A 22409-nucleotide genomic window follows, 5' to 3' on the forward strand; every position below is an offset into this window, starting at 1 on the left:
GGTCCTCTGTCTCTCTCTCTCTTTTTTCATAAACACATGATTTTATAAAGTTTTAATTACTTGCATTTAACATATTTCAATCTAGGCTTAAGCTAGATTATTCGTATAGAAGAAAAATCCACATTTTGGTTTAAATATTCCATGTACACTACACACACAAGGATACATTCTATTGTGCCAACCAAACTCTTGGGAGAAGGCTACTGCCATTCAAATGTGTTTGAAAAATTGGCCTTAGCATTACATGTTTTCACACAAAATTAAATTTGAACAAAATTGAAAATCCAAAGAAATGTTTAAAAATATACAAAAAACAAAACAAAAAAGTGAGGTCATTGAAATTGGTTTGCAATGGAACTTTATTTTAGTTTTTTTTCTTCTTCTTCTAATCAGCTTTTAATTTTATATTTCATAACTGTTAGAGAATGTTGACCCTATTGGACCAACTTGAACTTGAAGGTAAAAGACACCGGAAACATTTTATTACCTCTGTTGAAAATGAACATCTTGGTTGTCAAAAGGAATCGTTTTGTTATGTTTTGTGAATTAATTAGTCATATTTGCATTATTAACATCATGGGTTATTACTGACTGATACAATGTCAATGTAATTGCATTAGTTTTTGACTTTTAATTAATGCACAAAGTTACACAGTATGCATTCTTTTCCAATTGTAGGTATCAAAACATGTTTTTTTTCATTTTCATTTTATGAGCCATCAACATACCACTGAATTATCAGGGGCTAGTTATTACTTGAACAGTAAACATTTCTGTAGTAAATCAAAGTAACAACTTTGTTCTGAAAGTGGTAAGTTTTGTTTGTTTAAAACTGAGAGTACTTTGAACAATTCACAGATTGAAAGCAGGTTTGAAAGATTCAGGATTGGATATAAATAGTCTTCATACCTTCTTCCTTGACATTCCAGTGAGAAGAAACAGTTTCACCATGCTTACAGGAAGTGGACTATATCCAAAAAAGTTCTTTTGCTGTCATCAGTGGCTTGACAGTGTTGCTGTTGTTGAAAGTGCAATAGACATGCTTCCAGCAGTTAACTTTTTACATATCTGTAACTGTATCTAGGAGAAACAGGTAAGTTGGCCTGTTGAGATAAACTGGTTCATGCTAAGCTTGCTTGTTTCATTTGTGTTGCCAAGCCTTTAGAACCCTAAATTGTATATTAAACAGAGTTATACTTTTAATTTTAGCACAAGATACAGAGAAGCTTATAATAACAATCTTAAGGAGATTTTATAAACAAAACAGTTTAAAAGATACAAACAAACACTTATGAATTTGATTGGTGCAGAGATAGAAAAGAATTGCAATCATTTTGAAGCAAGGAAAATTGACAATGGTTTTGTTGGAGAAACATTGGTGAGGGTACTTCATTCTACCAGTACAGTGTATAGTATTAGTGACCATACTACTCTAGAATTTTAGGCCACAGTGCAAACAGTTTCTGCTATCAGTGGTCAAACACTTGTTCGGTAGAGCTCTTTTAAACACTGATTCATAACTTGTTTTGCCTTGATCTTAACTTATAAGGTTTAAAGTGGAATTGTGTGCAACAAAATTTAAGTTTATACTACAATCCTTTAAAGGAGCCAACAGAGTGACTATTGAAGATGGTGATGAAATCATGCAGTACCTAAAATCCTATTTTGCCTTGCCACTAGGAATGGCACATTACTAAAACTACTTCATACTGATCAACCAGAATACCTAGATCTGTTTCTTCTCTAACACAATTAAGAGTAATCCTGTAACAATTGTAATTATAATTCGAGTTGTGATATCTTGCAGGAATTACTGTACATTTGTTAAAATTAAAAGTCATTTGCCATTTATTTTCTCAACTCATCAAATTCTCCAAATATTTTTTATAAGGCAGTAGTACTCTACTCACATCCAGCAACATGGAAAACTGAAGTATCATCAGTTAATTCAATTAATTTGTTAACTTCCTTCATTTTGTCATTTATAAAAATCCAAAAGAGTGAGTGCCATAATCTTAAGCCTTTATGTATCCCACTCACTACATTATTCCAATTTGACTGAATTCCATTTGTAACAACCCTCTGCTTTCTTCCATCTAGCCAGTTTTCTTTCTAAAGAACCACCTTTTTAACAAACCATTTGTGTGGCTTTTTTGTTTTTAAGAACATACATAAAAAGTTTTCTTCATTACATCTTGTTACATATAGTAAAAACAGAGCAACCTGTCATCTCAATCAGTAGGTCTTGTTACATTTACGAGATGTGGTAGTTTTAATTTTTTAATTTTACCAAAATTTCATACATGTGTAATACAGAAGTCTGCATAAATGTAACTACTGTTTTACAAGTAAGCAAATGGAAATGAATTCATTTATAATAAGTTTTATTTCACCATAAAAAATTAGAACAGTTTTACCATTATTTAAACAAAAATTTTATGCATCCTTTTTTTATTGGCTTTTTATTGCAACAGTTATAAGTGAAGATTACTTCTCTTACCCTGGTCTCTCACTTTAAATGGATCATTCCAAATGATGAAAACACTGATGCACCAGAGAGATTATGGTTATAAGCTGTACCTGCAAAACTGCAAATAGAAATATATAAGATCTGGTTTAGGGAACTCCATTGTGCAAGGTGATTAAACTGCAGGGGTAGTTTATGAAACTTGTTTCAGAAAGGGTGAAAATTTTACCTTATATTTTAAAATTGTTGCAACAACATTTGGAAATTTCTCACTTGTTATTTTTTTCTCTTTGAAGCTCAGTTGTTTCCCTTGTAAGTTAGTTGCAAGATATTGACTAGGTAATGAATATAAGAGCTCCATTTACATTTTACAATTTTTCCTTTGCATAACTGTCAAGCATCTTACTGTCCAAATCTTTCCATACTTCTGTGGCTTCACCAATATTGTATTCATCATTCTGAACCTTATTTAATGTAACAGCAATGTGCTTTGATATTTTGAACATATCTTTAATGTAGCATTGTATAATGTTGTCTATTTCTTGCCTTATCTCAAAATACAATTAATAAAGCTAATGAACTCAAATATGGTTTCAAGTAATCTGCCACTGTAGTTCAGTGGACATCTGTGACAATGCAAATATCGAACTACCACCTTCTTCATATGCAGCAATAGCTGTGTGGTTATTTATAAATTATTTCATTATTTCAGTGTATGTTCTTTAATATTCTGTATTTATAGATCTTTAGCCAGGAGATTTAGTGTATTAATTGAACAATCATAGCTAATTTATATATTGTCTTTATTTCTCAGTAGCCCCTCGGTGTGGATTCCTGTACGTGGTGAGGGGACCTCCCAGGGAAGGTTCTGTTCTATCTGGTTACCTTCTCTGGGATCTAAACATCCACCCATGTGTTTGCCGTGCGTGGCGACCCGTGAAGGGGAGGAGAGGATCCTGGTGGTTGAGGGGTCCAACCCTAACACACCATTTTGGCCTCGAATTCCTGTAGACAGGTGGCCTTTGGGTGGCCCCCCCTTGGGTCAATCGGCTGGTCCACTTGGGCTAGAGTCAACCAAGTACCAGTGTTGGAAGTTCTCAACGGGTGTTGTGGACGTTGTGCCTGATGCTGGTGTTTGGGTATAGTGCTCACGAAACCCTGGCGTTGCTGCATTGTCCTTGCGTGACTTTATAGTGTGTCCCCTTGTAGAGCTCCATGGTGGGTGGGGTCAGTGGGTACCGAAATTTTTTCCTTTTCCTATGGATCCTCAAAAAAATTTAAATAAAATTGTAAAAACAGTCAATGGGTAGCGACCACGCCTTGAATACTCAGAACAGCAATCTTCAACATCAGTAACACACGTACCTCATTTTCTTATATTACATTCTCTTTCGGAAAAACCTTTAGGGCAAATGTCCCCTTTTTTTTATTCAAAAGGGACTAGAGGGACTTGCTGGCTCTCCAAAATCAGTAAAGAAACTTCGATCTGGTGACATATTAGTTGAAACATCCACATCCCAACACAGTGAACTCCTGTTGAAATCAAAGGCAATTGGGGATATACCTATTGAGGTTACACCCCATGCTACCTTGAATTCTTCACGAGGAGTTATTGTTGAAAGGGATTTGAAGAACGCTCCAGTCAGAGATTCTCGCTGGTCTCTCTCCACTCAAGGAGTTTCTGCAGTGAGGCGATCTCCACTGCAAAGAGATAATTACACTGCCAACAAATACCCTCGTTTTAACATTTACTTCACACGTGCACCTGCCACCATCAAGGCAGGTTATCTCATTTGCAGGGTTCGCCATACATACCAAACCCTCTTCGATGTTTCCAATGTCAGAGATTCGCCACTCAAAGACATCTTGTCGTGGTTCCCTGACATGTGCTCGTTGTGGAGGCAAGGACCACGATGCCTATGACTGTGACATGAACCCACATTGCGTAAACTGCAATGGTTCTCACCCTCATACTTTCATTCTTGCCCAAAATGGTTGGAGGAAAAGAGGTGCAGCGTTGAAAACGACACATAACATTAGTTATCCTGAGGCTCGAAATTGCTATCCACAACTCCATCTCGACATATGCTGCTGCACTTCATTCCACAACTACAGTGGGAGTGCAGACAGATCTCTGTGCCTCCAAAAGAATCGTTTTCAAAACAAATGAAAAGCCTTTTGACCTCCGTGGTTAAAAAAGGTTGATGAATCAACTACCACACCTATCTCTGTCCCTCCCATACCTTCCAACACACCTCAAGATCCACGTCCTTCAGTTTCAAATACAGGCATTTCTTCTGATACATCTTTTTCTCCCACCACAAGAGACAAAACAATTATTCGCTCACGTCCTCAGTCACTAGATTCCCCTTCCAACAACAAAACCTGCCCACCCGACACAGAGCAGGATCCATGGAGGTTGATAGACCTCCTCCAACTAAAGACAGTAAAGAAAAAAAAAAGACGTGGTTGTAAACCGAAGGGTTCTCCAGCCACTTCACCTACCCGTTCTTAAAATGGCCACCTTGATACAATGGAACTGTCGAGGTTTACGCTCTAATCTGGATGATATCAAAACGCTGATTGCTTCCTACCATCCTGTTTGTCTTTCTTTACAAGAAACATTTCTCAAAACTACTGATACTGTCTCCATTCGGCAGTTTTCTCTGTACAGAAATGACAGGTTGTGTGATGGTTGAGTACATGGAGGGTGGCACTGTTGGTTGATCAACACGCGCCCACCCTGTCTTTGTCACTCAACACACCCTTGGAGGCTGTAGCCATCCGTGTTTCCTTGGGTCATACCATCACTGTTTGTTCTCTGTACCTGTCCCTGGAAAGACATATGATCAATCAGATCTGGATGCTCTCGTTGAACAATTGCCATCTCTATTTCTAATCCTAGGGATTTTAATGGACATCATCCCCTCTGGGGAAGTGCTATTATTGATGGGAGGGGCGATCTGTAGAGCGGATGCTCTCTGATCACAATCTTTCTCTTTTCAATATTGGTTCTTCCACTTACTTTCATGCACCTAGTCAGTCCTTTACCGCTATTGATCTCTCAGTTTGCTCCCCTTCATTATTCTCCCATTTTTCATGGAGGGTTGACAGTAATCCACTAGGCAGTGATCATTTTCCAATCCTTATAAGAGAGACTGGCGTGGTCGATGCCACCCTACCCGCGTGCCCGGTGGAAGCTGGATCAGGCAGACTGGTCCACTTTCACTGCTCGCAGAACTTGATCCTGCCATCGTAAATCAGCCATCAATAGACGACTGTGTAGCAGCGGTAACTGACTGTATTATACATGCAGCTGCTCAGTGTATTCCTAAAACCTCGACACGTTTTCCACGATATCCTCGTCCATGGTGGAATCCTGCTTGCCACTTAGCACGGAAGGCTCAAAAGCGGGCCTGGGATACTTTTCGTAGATATCCCACACTTTCAAACCGGGTTGCTTTCCAACGGGCCCGTGCACATGCTAGGTGGGTAAGGCGTCACAGCCAGAAGGAATCTTGGATTAAGTTCACAACCAGTATATCTTCTACCACCAGTTCCAAGATCATATGGGACAGGATTCAAAGGTTAATGGACACTACAATTCTATCCCCTCTCGATCTTACTCTCTGATGGTCAGGAGGTGACTGATGTTCGGAACATCGCTAACACTCTAGGTGAAAGCTTTTGCCGGGTATCTAGCACTTCTGCTTGTTCCTCCACCTTCCTGCCCATCAAGACTCGGTAGAGCAATCACCTCTTTCCTTTCAACTGACTGTTTCTTTGACTATAATTGTCCCTTTACCCTGGTGGAACTAAAATGGCCCTTCATCGGTCTGCCAGTGCGTCTGTTGGACCTGATGATATTCATTATGACATGCTGCACCATCTATCTCCTGCTTCTCTTGATGTCCTTCTGATTGTTTTCAACCGGATCTGGCAGGAGAATGTTTTTCCTGATGCTTGGCGCCAGGCTATTATTTTTCCTTTCTCTAAGCCAGGGAAAGATCCCAAGATTCCTTCAAACTACCGTCCAGTTGCTTTGACGAGCTGTCTCTGTAAGACATTAGAAAGGATGGTTAATGCTCGTCTTGTTTGGTTCCTTGAATCAAACAACCTCCTCTCGCCCACCCAGTGTGGGTTCCGTCGACAGCACTCCACCACAGACCACCTAATTGTCTTGAAACATCTATCAGAGAAGCCTTTCTCAACCGCCAACATCTTGTATCAATATTCTTTGACATAGAGAAGCTACGACACAACATGGAGGTATGTCGCTTTGCGAGACCTCCATACATATGGGTTACGTGGCCATCTACCCATGTTTATTAAAAATTTTTTAATGGACAGGGGATTCCAAGTTCGTGTGGGTTCGACACTTTCCCGTTCTTTTGTACAGGAACTTGGAGTCCCTCAAGGCTGTGTATTGAGTGTTACACTCTTCAGTATAAAGATAAATGCCATCACTGAACAACTCCCTCTCACTGTTGCTAATGGGCTGTATGTCGATGACTTTCACATCTCATGTCAGTCGTCAAACATGAGATATATTGAGCAGCAACTACAAACCGCCCTCAATTGTGTAATGGAAGTGGACTATGGCGAACGGCTTTAATTTCTCTCTCTCCAAAACTGTATGCATGCACTTTTGCGTCGACGGGGTATTCACCCTGATCCTGAACTTCATCTCGGTGGAGTTTTGCTGCCAGTTGTCCCGAGACCAAGTTCTTGGGGCTTATCTTTGATCGTGAACTGACCTTTATACCACACTTAAAGCAGCTTGGTCAAATGCACAAGAGCACTGAACATCCTCCGTGTTCTCTCTTCTACCAGTTGGGGGGCAGATCGCTGTTCAATGTTAAAGGTATGTCGGTGCTCTTATTAGATCGAAAACTCGATGGTCTATGGCTCTGCCAGACCCTCGGCCTTAAAGATGCTGGACCCCGTTCATCACCAAGGACTTGACTCTGCACTGGGACTTTCCGTACCTCTCCAGTTCAAAGTGTATACATTGAATCTCATGAACCTTCTCTACACCTTCGCCGTTTGCAACTATCTTTACAATATACTTCGAAACTTCATTCCTTACCAAAGCATCCCACCTGGAAATGTGTTTTCCTTCCTCGGTGGGCAGTACTTTTTCAGAACAGACGATCTGTCATTGCTCCGTTTGGCCTTCGCATCCGAAGCAATTGGATGAATTGGGTCTGTCCTTGGATAACATTGCATGTTCCACAGGTCGGCCCATCCCACCATGGCTTATTACAGCCCCCAAATGTGACCTTTCTTTCAGTTACCCAAAAAAAGGCAGATACTCCAGATTGGAAGTACCGTCTTTTATTCAATGAATATCTTTCAAACAATCATTCAGTTCCTATTTATACAGATGGTTCCAAATCAGGTAATTCAGTGGGCTCTGCTATGGTTTGCTATGGGTCAGTAGTTGCGCGCAGAATCCCTTCTACAGCTTCTGTGTTCACTGCTGAACTGTATGCCATATCTCTTGCCCTGGATCATATTGCAGCTGAGCAGTACTCCAACTGTACTATTTATACTGATTCGCTTAGTTCTATACTTGCCTTGGAATCGCTACACGTTAGCTCACATCCTATTCTCGCTGATATTAAGTAACCGACTGGCCCGTTTCTCATTAGCAGCTACTTCAATCCAGTTTTTCTGGATACCAGGCCATGTTGGTATTCGTGGGAACGAGCTTGCAGACATGGCAGCTAAATATGTCTGCTTCAGCACCATCACTCCTATGCCTATTCCGTGCATGGACTATGGTGTTATCTTCAAGGGTCGACTCCGTGCCAGCTGGCAGTCCACTTGGAGTGAGCGACGTGACAACAAACCTTTTCAAATCAAACCCAAAATTGGACTTTGGCCATCTAGCTTCCGTAAAGTTCGGAAGGAGGAAGTTGTTCTCACTAGGCTACGCATTGGTCACAGTTTTTTAACTCATCATTTTCTTTTATCTGGAACTGATGCACCAATGTGTAATTTGTGTAACACTCAAATCACTATCAGCCACGTTTTACTTTCTTGCCATCGTTACAATTCTCAACGACGGCAATATTTTAAACATATTTTTTCCCAGGGTCAATCTGTAACATTGGACAGAGTTATTGGTGATGGTGACTCTGTCCACCTTGATAATGTTTTTAATTTTTAATGGCCATTAACCTTTTAATCTCATTTAAGTGTTGCATGTTTATTCATTACACCTTTTTTAATTGTGGTTCCTTTTTTACAGTTTTAATCTCTGTCATTCAATTTGACATTGGACAATGGCCAGAACATTAAATAACTTCGACACCAGGACTGGAAAGGCCAACTTCAGGTGACTAACGCTCCTGTTTGAACTACTCGTTAGTCATCCTGGCGAGTTGTTATTATACTTTTACTGCATATCGTTTCACACTTTTACTAATTAACTTTTTAGTACTGGCCATATTGACTCATAACCCGGAACAAGGACTGGAAAGACCAACTTCAGGTGACTGACGGTGGTTTTTATACTTACCTGTTAGTCTTCCTGGCGGGTTATGATCATTACCATTCTGCTACAGGTAGTTCTTTACAACTTTGTTGACTGGATGTCAACATTGGTTTTTACGCCATTTTCTGTCTTAATTGCCGTTTTGCTTTTATCTTCAATTACTTCTACAAATTTTACTCCATTTACTTGACTTTATCCTTTTACTGGACATTTGGCTACTCATTATTACGATTTTATGGGGTGTCTTTTAAAACTTTTACTTTCTTTTACATTTTGATAATAGCTGCTATGACACATAACCCAGAACCAGGACTGGAAAGGCCAACTTCAGGTGATTGACGGTGGTCCTTGAACTTACCTGTTAATCTTCCTGGCGGGTTATGATCATTACCTTTTTGCTAGAGTAAATACCTTACAACTTCTTATACTCTACCTTTTATCTTAACATTGTAGACTAGGTGTCAACATTGGTTTTATACTTTTTTGTTTTACCTTCAGTTCCATTTATGTCTATTACTACATTTATTTATTTATTTATTTTTTTTTATTTTTTTTTTTTACATTTTTACCGAATGTCTGGTGCAGATAGCCTCGCTGCTTTGTGCCATAAAACACTAAATCAATCAATCAATCAATCAATTTCTCAGTAGTCTTTATTTTATGTACCAAAACTATAAATGAGTAGTTTTAAATTAATTTCATTACTACAGTAAAACTTTACAACTGTACAGTATTTGCTCATAGGTAATTAGTTCAATTACATATACTAGCTAACTATGTTTGCAAACTATGTAGTGCTGTATGGAAACAAGTGTAGATGTTAAAATAGGTATATTTATTTATATAAAAATAGTACTATATCAACTGTATTTTGGTCATAAACAGTGAGAAGAATATACTATTTTGATAAGATATCTTACCTTCACTCACAGAATAGCTTTTCTTGACTAGTATTGCCCTCTATCAGCACAAATGTTTAACATATGCCATTATCCTTTAATATCCTGCTTCTGCATATTCGTATTCAAATGATCATGGAGCAGCTTTTCACAAATGGAAGCTTGACATATAACTCCTATTGTAACCAACATTTTTTCAACAAGTGCACCAAATCACTTCTTAATTGGAAGTAGTGCTGCACATACATGCTATTTTTTGCTCATAGATTTGTCTATATTTTCAGTTATACTAGCAACTTCATTTTTCTTTACTCTTTGTTTAAGTTTTGCATTTTGGTATTTTACCAGTTTTTCAAAAATATGTGACTTTTCAGGGATATTTTTGTTTTTATATTATGGATTTCACTCTGTGGCAAGTGGAGTCTGACCTGTATACTTTATTTTTGGAAAGCATTCTCCATCCTGTGACAATACTGGTTGTCAGTTACATTGTAGTCTTTCCTACTGCAGACCTGATTTAGAATTCCAGATGCCTCCAAGTTTTTGTTGATATACCCTATCAATGTGGTAGCTCTGCTTTTCAATATAGAATTTTAAGGCCGCTTGTTACACTGTTTCCAGTTACTTGGTCCTCTTGAGTTTCCAATGCTCATTTTTTCAAGCTTTATTGTAGTGTATGAGAGCTCTTACCAGTTCCTAAGTGTTGGGGTGTTGTATCATGGAGGCCTGTCCTCCTGCGATGAATCACACCATTTATTTGAGAGTAGAGGGGTGGCATTATGCATGTTTTGATGGCATGTGGAACTTCCTAGTACTGACCTGATGTATAATTTAAGATTGCATCTGCTTTTTATTGTTGCATTGTGTTATATTTTTTTCTATATATCTATTTTTTTTCTGTATCTTGATGTCTTTCCTACTTTGAAACTGATAATCAATCCCAGATGCCACCAGGTTTTAATTGAAGCATTCCACCATGTCATGTATACATCAAACAACTATAATTGCAGTTTGCCTCTCAGACTGAGATATTTCTCCTAACTATTGCTGGATCTAGGGTTGGAAATGGTACAGCTAAGTAAGTTCTCATGTGCTGGCTTGTTTCCTTCCTCCTACCATAGAGTGAATGATGAATGCCAGCAGCCAACAGGTTTTGGATTGGAGATGCACCTTACCTTTGTGGTTCCTTTTCCTACCATTGGCTGGATGTCAGTTCCTGGCAGATCTTGTGTTGTTTGTAGCTGGATACTGAATATTTTCTCACTTGTTTACAACCAGTGATCTTCCTTGTACTGCAGACCAAAAGTGCTACGCTTGTTTCTATCAGGTTTATGCCATCTTGCCTGAGCTTTCCACCTTCATGCAATCTGCTGGGTGACAGTTTTAAATAAACCTGGTGTTGGTTGGGTTGGATATTATGCAGGTGATGATGGATTCTCATGTGGAAGCTCAACTTCTTTACCAATTCCCATTTCAAGGATAAAAGGTAGGCATTCCTCTACCTACTGCAAATCTGTTATAGCATTCCAGATACTGTCTGGTGTTGCTTGAGATTGAACTACCACTATGGTTTGTTGCATCCTAGCCACTCAACACCCAGGAGTCCCATTCATTGATTAAACATGTTCTGGGATCCCTTCATGTTTCAAACTTTTAAGTTCACAGTAGTGTCATTAAAGAGTGAAGAGTATACCTGAATCAGGTGTGGTGTGATCTCCCACTGAGGTGCATTGTTTTTACTTTGCATTTCATGCCTTCTGGTCTTTATAAGCAATTTTTTTAGGGGCATCCTGTTTCTCAATTAGACTTTTACCAGTTCAGTGTGGGATTTTAGCTATTTTGTGGCAGGAGGTGAGATATCATATGGGAAGCTAGGATTTCCTATCCTGCCTCCTCACTTCCAATGATATATGGAGTAGGTCTTCTGATCGATCTTGAAGTGATTAATGAGTGCAGATTCAGAGAGCTGCTGCATGATCATGTGCATTAAGCATGCATAAGCAGGAGATGCAGGGTTAGTGATATGTCTTGAAAATTTGAGCCAGTAAAGAGCAGTAATAGTCAGGGAAAGCCAGTTTGTGTAAGAAGGTATCTATCAGAAATACATTTTCAGTGTGGGAAAATACTAACATAAATTTTCACTTTAACAAGATAAAATACATTATGAAAATAACTGAAGAGATGAATATCCATAATCCTGTTAGCTTGGTTCTATAAAAATTAATCACATCAAACATTTATACATCTTTATTTGTATAGTTGGTGAAATTGTCTTTTCATAAAATTTGCTTCCAGTATATTAAAATCTTGATCTTGCTTGGTTTTATTTATATGTATATTGTAATCTCTTTTACACAGCATGGTCTTATGATTTTTCTGAAGACCATGTTGTGAGTGATACTTTTCACATAAACCATTGAGGTTGCTCATAAATGATGCTGATCATGTCACTACAACTTAATAGACTAATATAGAGAAATTCAATCTTTTAAGAATTTAATATTAGCTCTTGTGCAAATATTATTTTGTGTATTGATATATGTACTCTTGTGTATTTTGTATTAAAAATTATTGCCTTTACAACTAATCTGGAGCTTATTTTCATTTGATGTGTACTCTTTGTGAGAAACTATCAAGTACATATTTTTTACTGAATTACTTTAGCAGTAGTGTTGTCATGCATTGTGTTTTGATGACTAGAAACGTAGCAGTTTGAATATATATAACAAGGAACTTGTTACAAGTAATTAGAAAAATAGAGAATTTTTTCATTTTGTTTATCTTGACATTACTCAAATTTTTTTATAATTATGTCAAAAGATCCAGTAGTACGTAGTAAACAACCATAATTAGCTGCATATATAATATAGAAGTGTAGTTTCTTTATACACTTGCAGAATATGTTAAACTTTATAACTAGGAAGATCGTTTTTCATTGAGACTTTTCAAATTTTACTCAGTTTATTTTAATCAAGTTCTGAAGCTTCAAAGGTTAGTTTATAGGGTAGGTTGAATTATTTTCTCCACAACTAATTTTCATAGATACTGTTAGGGTGCAAAGAGACTGCATAACATTTAAATTACAATTATAGAAGGGTTGAAGTTGTATATTAAACATTTACACTGTACATGGTTGTTGTTGATGATGTTCTATATTTAATTATATTGACTGAATACATACTTCAGTTCATTACATTTTGATTCAGATTGTTGTAGCATGAAGTGCAATGTTATATACTTACAGTATTTCTATATTACCATTAACTTGTTTATGCTAGTTATAAGACAAAATTACATCCCTCTTATGCTGATCAAATCAGAAACTTGTTAAAATGCAATGTGTTTATGCAGTTTTAACAGTTCTTACAGTTGCCAACTTTATGCTAGAACATTTGGTATAGAAGGATTCCATGATATGCACTGGAGACTGCTGCTGCCCTCACTTTGATACAGGTTGAAGATTGTTAGCCTGAGGATTGAAAAGGAACATGTAAGTGATCTGGGAATGAGGGATTTTGTAACAATTATCAGGGAATATGCAAATTTATTGTTGTAATAGCAATATAAAAATGTAAATATTTATAAATAAGGACTTGAAACCAATTTTATTGTTATTAATTTTTATAATTTTTGTTTTCTAAGAGTTACATTAAGAAAAGTTGCAATCTCTGATCTGTGTTAATGTGAACTTACCTCAGAGTTTTAAGTTTGGCTGGAAAACTCTGTATTAAAATAACTGATATTGGATGATACAACAGAATATTGAACATTGTGCTAGAAGTTATTAGAAATTTCAAGACACTGAAAATCACTACATTAATTGTTAAGTAATTTATACAATGATAATGTTTCTCTTTTATTATTTTGCATACTTGGTGTTTATTATTTTAGCAATATGCTGTAGAAAATTCCAGTTAAATAAAATGTCTTGTAGGGTTTAATATGACTGTAAAGTTTATTATAGGTATGTTTGTTATGCCACATATGTAATAGGTTTAAGAAGTTAAAAATGAAATTAGACATTTAGAATTGTAATACAGTTCATGAAAACAGAGTAACAGTTATGATAGCATTATCAGTTGACCAAGGTTACAAAATTAAATTGAAATGGGAAATCTCTCAAGATGAATTCTTCTATGTGGTTTGGAGACTTCTAGTGAAGGTTATTTATTTTAGTTTACCTCCTTTGGGATCTGAACATTAGCCCATGAGTGTGCAGAGTATGGAGACCTGTGAAGAGGGAAAGAATCCTGGTTGATGAATAGTATCTAGAGCACTGCAACACACCACTTTGGCCTTGAATTTTTTTAGATGTGTGGCCCTTCTAGGGTCAGTTGTCTAGTCCTTTTGGTCTAGAGTCAACTGAGTACCAGAGTTGGGGATTCTGAGCAGGTGTTGTAGACATTGTCTGATGCTGGTGTTTGGGTACAGTGCTCATGAATCCCTGGCATTGTTATAGTGTCCTTGTTGGTATTGTTATATGTCCCTTCATGAGACCCCAGGGTTGATAGTGTCAGAGGGCACAAAATATTTTTCCTTTCCTTATTTGTAAGTGACTACTTACAGAAACCTCTGTTCTACAGTCACCATCAAAGTCAATTCCTGTACCTATGTTTCTAAGTTTACATTCCTATACTGTCAAATCCTTAGGGCAAATGTCACATGTTTTTGTCCAGAACAGGTTAGAGTGATTTGCTGTCCCTCTCAAGTCAGACAAGAAGTTAAGTTCTGGAGACATTTTGATTGAAACATTTGTGCCACATCTTAGCAAACTCCTTGTGAAGTCAAAATTCCTATTGAGGTTATCCCCCATGCTATTTTGAACTCTTCATGAGGAGTTATTGTTGAGAGAGCTATTATAAAACATTTTAGAGTTGGAGATACTCACTGGTTTCTCTAGCAAAGGAATTTCTGCTTTACAACACATCTCCACTTTTGAGGACAGAATTATGTAACTGACCAGTGTTCTAATTTTGATATTTACATCACCACATCGTCATGCTTCTATCATGAGAGGATATTTCTACTACTAGAAAATATAGTCATATGTTCCTAACCTTCTGAGATGTTTCCAGTGTCAAAGGTGTGAACATACAAAGTTATAATCTTGTCATAATTCTTTGTTGTGTGCCTGTTGTGGTTGCAAAGACCTTGATACATACAGTTGTCAACTTGACCCTCACTGCATCATGGTGTTTCTTATCCCTCTTTTCCATTCTTGCCTTATGTAGGTGAAAGAGGTACAACATTTTTGTATTGTAAACATTACTTAGCCAGATACAGAACAATTATTCATTCACACTCTTTGTCACTTGAATCTGCTTCTACTGACAGAGATATGCATAAATAACTCCAGGTTACAAGGAGGTCAAGAGACGTCTTACTACAAAAAAGCAATGTGGTTGCAAGCAGAAGAGTTCTTCACCCAATACAGTGAAACTTTCAAGGTTTTTGTTTTAATTTGGATGAAATTAAGGGTTTGAGTGATTCCTGTTACCTTAAGTCTCTTTCTTTACAGGAAGCATTCCTAAAACCTGCTGATACCATCACCTTTTGGCAGTTTTCTTTATGTTTAAATAACAGGTTGTGTGATGGATAAGTTCGTAGAGGGATGGCATTGCTGGTTGACCAGCAAGAACCCCCCTTGTATGTGGCAATATACACTTGGAGGCTGTAGCTATCAATATCTTCTTGTGTTGTACCATCACTGGTTGTTCTCTCTACTTATATCATGGAGGAACTTAAAACCAGTCAACTTTGATGCTGTTATAGAACTGTGGCTACCTTTCTTTTTTGTCTTGGGAGACTTGACACAGTCTTCTTTGGGGTGGTGCTGATATTGATGGTAGGAGTTGTTCCACTTAGCATAAACTCTTAGATCATAACTTGTCTCTTAATCAGTGGTGGTTCTTTTATCTGTTTTCATGCATCTAGTCAGTCTTTTACTGCTAATGATCTATGTCTGTTCCCTTTCATTTTTTCTGTTTCTCTTTTTTTCTTGGAAGGTTTACAGTGACACTGGGCAGTGATAATATTTCTGTCATTTTGAGAGAGACTGGGTGTGGTCAGTGTCATCCAACCTGAGTGCCACTATGTAAAATGGCCCAGAACTGGTCCTGCTGTTTTAATCTTCCAGCTATTAATGATTACGTGGAGACAACAGCAGATTGTATCATTTTAGCAGCTGTTTGTTATACACTCAGAACCTCAACTTGTTTTCCATGGTGGTTTCCTGCCTGCTAGCAGACATGAAAGACTCTGAAACAGGCGTGGAATATCTTTTGTGGATATTCCACTCTTTCTAATTGCATTGGTGTTTAGTGGGTCCATGCTCATGCTTCGCAGGTCCAAAGTCAAAGCCAAAAGGAATCTTTGACTGAGGGCTGTATCTTGAGTGTCATGCTTTTCAATGTGAAAATCAGTGCTATTACAATCAGTTGTGGCTGTTATTAGATGATGGTGCTGTCAGCTTGTCCCTTTGAGGCTAATTACTATCCTGACCTATGATTTTTCTTTGTGCCATTTGAAGTGGATACTCTTTATTAGAAGTAACACACTTTTTTTGCTGAGCATTTTCTGAAGCATTTTCCTACTCCTGTTTGTACAGATGGTTTGAACTGTAGTTACTCTGTGTGCTATCTTATACTTTGTTGTAGCCTCATGGTTGTGCATAAAATTTAGTTTTTTCTCCTTATTTTCTAGCATATGCACTTTGAATTTTGCTAAGGAATGCTTTAAACTTGATATTAATGGTTCCATTTTTCATTCAACATTTGTTTTTAATAATTAAAACATAAACAGAAATGTTTAATGAACATGTGTAAGACTACTATATCCAAGTTGGATAATTGTACTGAATTTTATGTCTGAAAGAGGAATACACCTTAAAACTTTATTGAAAGAAAACGGAAAGTCATTTCTTGACCACTGATCATTCATTGCCTTAAACCTTATTACTATTTGTATATTTAATGTAGCATTTGTATTAGTTGTAAAACTGTTTTTCGTTCTCTGTTCATTTTGGAAGTTGTACAGTTTACTTAATTGGATGCTTGTATACACGTGTTTACATGTATATTTTCTCAAACATTTCTTGAACAAAGATCAATAGCTGTTTCATTGTGGTTCATTATGTGATAGATGATGCTTTATTGCATTAACTACCTGATTCACAGATAAAATAAAATCAGTGTGTTAATGATTTATTCCTGAATTACTATGTGTTTTATTAGTTGTCAGCATTTATAAAGGCTTTTATTCTTTCCACCAATGTACAGTTCCATTTTAAATAACAGTGACACTAAGTAATTACACTTTATTATACCACAAATTGTTATATTACTGTCATACATTAGATAGGTCAGTAGGTTCAGTGTTTAGTAACTCAAATGGTATAAGGGTGTCAGAGAACACATGTATTGAATTTAATAGTTATAATGACATCATTTGCTGGAACAGCTGGTTGTAAAAGACAGAAGTTATTTTCTGTTAATATTGTTATTCAGTATCTTCACTTAACTGTCTTTGTATTTCTTGTAAAAAACAACAAGCAAAAAACATGACCTGAATTACCAAAAAGGTATATCAAAATTATTAACTGTAAAGACTAGGTGATATTCTGTTCTACTAAAGAGAACACTTCATTAGTTTTTGGAATTCTTTATGTGAAATAAACTTGTGAAGTATGCTTAAATTTGTATGTAGTACATATCCAAAATATATATTCATCAGAGGTTAGTAATGTTTGGTCTTATTAAAGAAAGTAAATATTATATATTTATTTTATGTATGTGTTTTGTAAGCTTTCTATCCATCAAACTGCAAACAAGAATGGAAATTTTATGAAGCTAAATTACAATTTTGAATCATTTTCTTTTGATAATGTCTAATATGAACTGTTTGTTTCTTTCTGTAATGTGAGTAGATTTTATACTACCTATTTGACTTCAAAAGGTATGAAACCAAACCTGATATAGATCCCTTACAAGGTTTAACAGAGGCTGAGGAAATAGTAGAAGAACAATGTGAGGAAAAAAGATGTATGTAGAACTGTAGAAAGATGTTTAGGATGATCAAATGTGTGAAGGTAGGTTGTGTTGGTGTGTGCTTCTGGTGTTTGACATGTAATAACTTATTTTTTTATTTATTCTAATTGAATTTTTATTATTAATAACTTTATATTGACAATATTGTAGTCTTCCAATGGTAAGTTTCTTGAAATTTATAACGTAATGTTCTCTACAGTAGTTATTTTATAAATTGTAAAGGGATGTTTTAATTAGCACTTGAAAGAAACATACATTGCAAATAAAATAAAACACCTTCAAACAAATATTTATCTTATCAGGAAATGGAAAGAAGAGGTCTCACCCTGTGTTCAGAACATCAGATAATTGGAAAAACATTACACTAATAAACAAAATCATCATTCATTAATGTTCAGATTTTTTAAACGTAAAGAACAAAAACATTTAAGTTATGTAGCTAACAATGGTTTTCAAGTAATATTAACATCTTTTGTGTTTAATTAAAGGAGAGTTGAAAAAGAATCTATATATGTATATATATATATATATATATATATATATATATATATATATATATCATTGTAAAAGAAATAATGGTGTGTGTAACTACTTATTGACAAGTTAGTATTCTTATGTTAGCTTCTCTTGAACTATGTTGAGTCTAACATGTTTCTGACAATTCAACAGGAACTGATATAGAAATACATTATGTTTAATCCTGTTAACAGGTGGTTAACGTCTATTGATGTGCTAAACAGTTTTTACCAAGTTTAAATATTTTTTCATGTTGCACAATCTTAAGAAGATAAACAGCCACTATCAAGTTAAGCATCAGTTTTTTTTAGTAAATATGAGACATACTAAACAGCTAGTACAAAATGTCAACATCAGTTCTTGTTTAAGAAACTTTACACATACAATTGGTACCACTTCTGAGCAACAGGTCCTGTTGAACAAAATGACATATGCTAATCAGCTGTTATCAAACTTGAATAGCAGTTATTATTGAACAAACTTTATGTATATTAAACACCTGTTTCTGTAAAACAATTTTGGGACTTGTTAATGAACAGTGTGTAATCACCTGTTAAATTTGTATTGGCTTAGCTGAGTTTAAATTAATTATTACAGATACCATTCTCAGATCCTTTTACACAGTCAAGATACATGTACTCAGAGAAAATAATATGGCTATAATTGCTTGGTATAAAAAGTTATGTTTTCTTAAAGTTTTAACATTGTGAATATGGATTAATAAAATAAGTATAAGATTGAGTCATCATGAGTACCTTACCATAATTGTCTTACATCTAATGTAAGATATACATACTCTTATATTTTAATTAAATATCAGCAGTCTGAATTAAAGAAGTGTAACTAGATGGACTATTTTCAAAAAGTCATAATAATTTGATATATCATTGTGTTTCGTACATTTATTTGTTGTATTATTTACTACTTGTAGTGCCTTTCAGATCAAGAGGAAGGAGCAAAATGAATAAGATTATCACTGCCATCAGGCAAGGCATAACATAAAATTAGTTTTGACTACAGAAGTTGTGAATGTATACACACTATATTGAAAGTTGGAAGCATTAAATCAAAAAATATTCAACATTAGTAAAAAGAAGTCACATGATTGGTCATATTGAGAGAATTTATTTAAAAAATGTGAAAGTGAATGGGATAATTTAATATGAATTTTATAACATTTACATTTGGTGGTTTCTGGAGATGACTTGGTGAATTTGTCATGACTTTTTTTTAACACTGTTATTCATGTGACAAAATTAAAACCATGTAACTTGTATAATAAAGTTACAAGAAAGAGGCTACATCAACACTGAGAGATAATAAATTATGTTTTTATATTTGGTTACGGTTTTGTTAGCATTCATTTATTATTCCTTCTATTTTCTAGCTTATCTCTGAATGTTTAATTGCATTAAAATAATAGCTCACCTTCTAAATGATCATGTTTAATTTGAGTACACATGCATGTAATGTGAAACTGGCATCAGTTTTCCCTGGTGGTGATGTACAGATATCATAAATGTTGTACATTATGAAAATTACAGTCACATGGTTTGTGATCTTGTGATCTAACAAGTGAATGAAAATCTTACATTGATGTTTCACAAGTTAGTTCACAAGATATTGATGAAGAATGTTATTACTAAATGTTGTTAGTGATTTTGTGATTACGTTTGTTGTTTCTTTTACTCCTGATTCATTTATTCATTTAAATATTTATTATTCTGAATTTATATATTGTATTGTTCATTAACATTAATTTCAAGTCCTAGCCTCACACATATTCATTTACTGTGTGGTAAGTTATCAGCTTTGTATTTCAGTAATTTAAAAGTCACCCTTTGGATTTCTGTGATTGTCAAAGTATTATTTTTTTTTTTCTGTTCTGGTTGTAGTGGCAAATTACTCTAGACCATTGCAACATTTTTTTTTACTGATGTCTTTTTCCAAAACAATACTTCCTCTCACCCAAAGCTATATCAGTCCTGGTTTGCCCTTTAAGCATTGCTATAGAAATGTTTGCTATCAGTGCACCAGTCTTTTCTACTCCTTTATTTTCTCACCATTTCAGAACATGTGCTGATCATGTGACCACCCTCCATCAATCATATTGTGTCATTTATTACTAGCATTGCTAACTACTTCTGCCACACTAGCACCATGCTAACTTTCTCAGTTGGCATTCTATTGTATAGACATGTGTTTTTTAAATCATTCTTCATGTAACAAACTTTGGACCATGACTGATCACAAATTAATATCACTTTTAACTTGTGTTTGATTTCTGTTGTTTCTTCTTGTTTGTTTTAGATAAACGTCTGTTTTCTAATTTGTTAATATGAATTTGAGATTTAACCCTTTTGCCCTGGGTATCCTTTACTGTGCATGAAACAAAGTTTTAGTGTTTTATGTTCAAAATTTATTAATGTGCTTTTTTGACATCATTAAATGAATTAACAGAGTGTAAAGTTTCAACTAATGATCCATATTTTAATACTTTAAGTTTTAAGATATTAATTCTGCAGGGCAATATTTAAAAAATACTGCGTTTCCTCGAGTGTGACACTTTTTCTAGCCATCTTTTCTCATCTGTTTTATCCATCACACATTCATAAAGTACAAAATTAAAGTTACTCACTATAAAATATTGATTGCTTAGACAAAACATAATTTTTCACAATTTTCAATTGTTTATAGTTACAAAGCTGTCATAGAATATCAGACCCCTCTTGCTGCACCCACCTGTCACATCCTCTTTTTTGTTAATAGTTGTCTTTTACATTTAATTATATTTTACCTATAACTAATAGTAAATCAAGGTTTGATCTATCCTATGACATTTTGTATTAAGTTTCATCTGAATTGACAAGTGTCAGTTTCTCTTACAATACAACATTTGTTACCATGGGAATCACAACAGGTAACTTGGATGAATTTGTAACAGCTTTTGTTGCATAGTTAGAAAGCCAGAATTATTGTAATTGTTTGAGAAACTTATGTTCCTTTTGCATGTTATTAGTCTATGTTATTTGGTGTGTTAGTTAATTAACAAAATGTTAATACATTGCTATCATTACTATAAAATATGCTTAAGTGTTCTCAACATTTGACACCAAGAAAGAAAAGAAATTGGGTAAGTACTTTATTTCTTGTTTTTCCTGTTTATTCTTTATTCAATACTCTAAAGGTAATTAAAATGTAAAAATAGGGATTTTGTAAGTTAAGATCAGATTAGGTGAAATAAATAGTAATAATAATGTAATAAAAATGTTTTACAAGACAAGAATGCAAGCAGTTAGGCAGTAGCTAATGGGTAGTGTAATTCAATAGCATAATGAGAGCTACGTGCATATTGAGTGACACAACTTATAATGGCACGAATAGTAGTTACAGTTCAAAGGGTAGTCAAACGGGGAGAAAAGTAAAGTTTAATTGTAAATGGATGTATACTGTTATGAGTATAGTTTCATATTACAATTTGAAATCATTTTGGAAAGAAAAGAAGAGTAATTTTGATTTATTTTACATTTTTGGACAAAGTCTCCCACTCTCACCTCTAGAAGCAGAGACAGAACCTTCTGCAACTGTAATTAATGAGAACAGAGGCATCTATTTTACTCCAACATCATGAAGAGATCCCACGTGAGATGGACCTGTTCCAACCAATTAGTTTATTATTTTATCTATCAATACCCATCTGGGAAAAGCTGATGATTTTGATATTATGGGTATCACTGAGACTGGATTAAGTTTGAACAATTTTGATGAAGGAAATTTATTTGAAATACCAATCTACAGATTATTTACTAGATATAGAATATTGAAAAAAAAGTGGGAGTAGTAGCTTTATGTGTGAGGAGTGAACTACATTCTGTTGAGTTAGAGTACATTGAAGATAACAGCAATAAGGTTGAGTCAGCTTGGGTTAGTGTTAATGGATATCAATGAAAAGATGTTATTATGGGATAATTTAATTTTAG

The 22409-nt window shown here is 35.3% G+C and overlaps 1 long non-coding RNA gene across 1 annotated transcript; it reads left to right on the top strand.

Annotated features, from left to right (window-relative positions):
• Positions 1 to 330: 330 nt before the first annotated feature.
• On the top strand, positions 331 to 19774 carry LOC143238695 (uncharacterized). Its single transcript, XR_013020716.1, has 4 exons — positions 331 to 1093; positions 13220 to 13358; positions 17793 to 17954; positions 19361 to 19774. It is a non-coding gene; the product is annotated as an uncharacterized LOC143238695 (long non-coding RNA).
• Positions 19775 to 22409: the final 2635 nt, after the last annotated feature.

Source organism: Tachypleus tridentatus, chromosome 13 (assembly GCF_004210375.1).
Source record: "Tachypleus tridentatus isolate NWPU-2018 chromosome 13, ASM421037v1, whole genome shotgun sequence".
NCBI classification, from domain to species: Eukaryota; Metazoa; Arthropoda; class Merostomata; order Xiphosura; family Limulidae; genus Tachypleus; species Tachypleus tridentatus.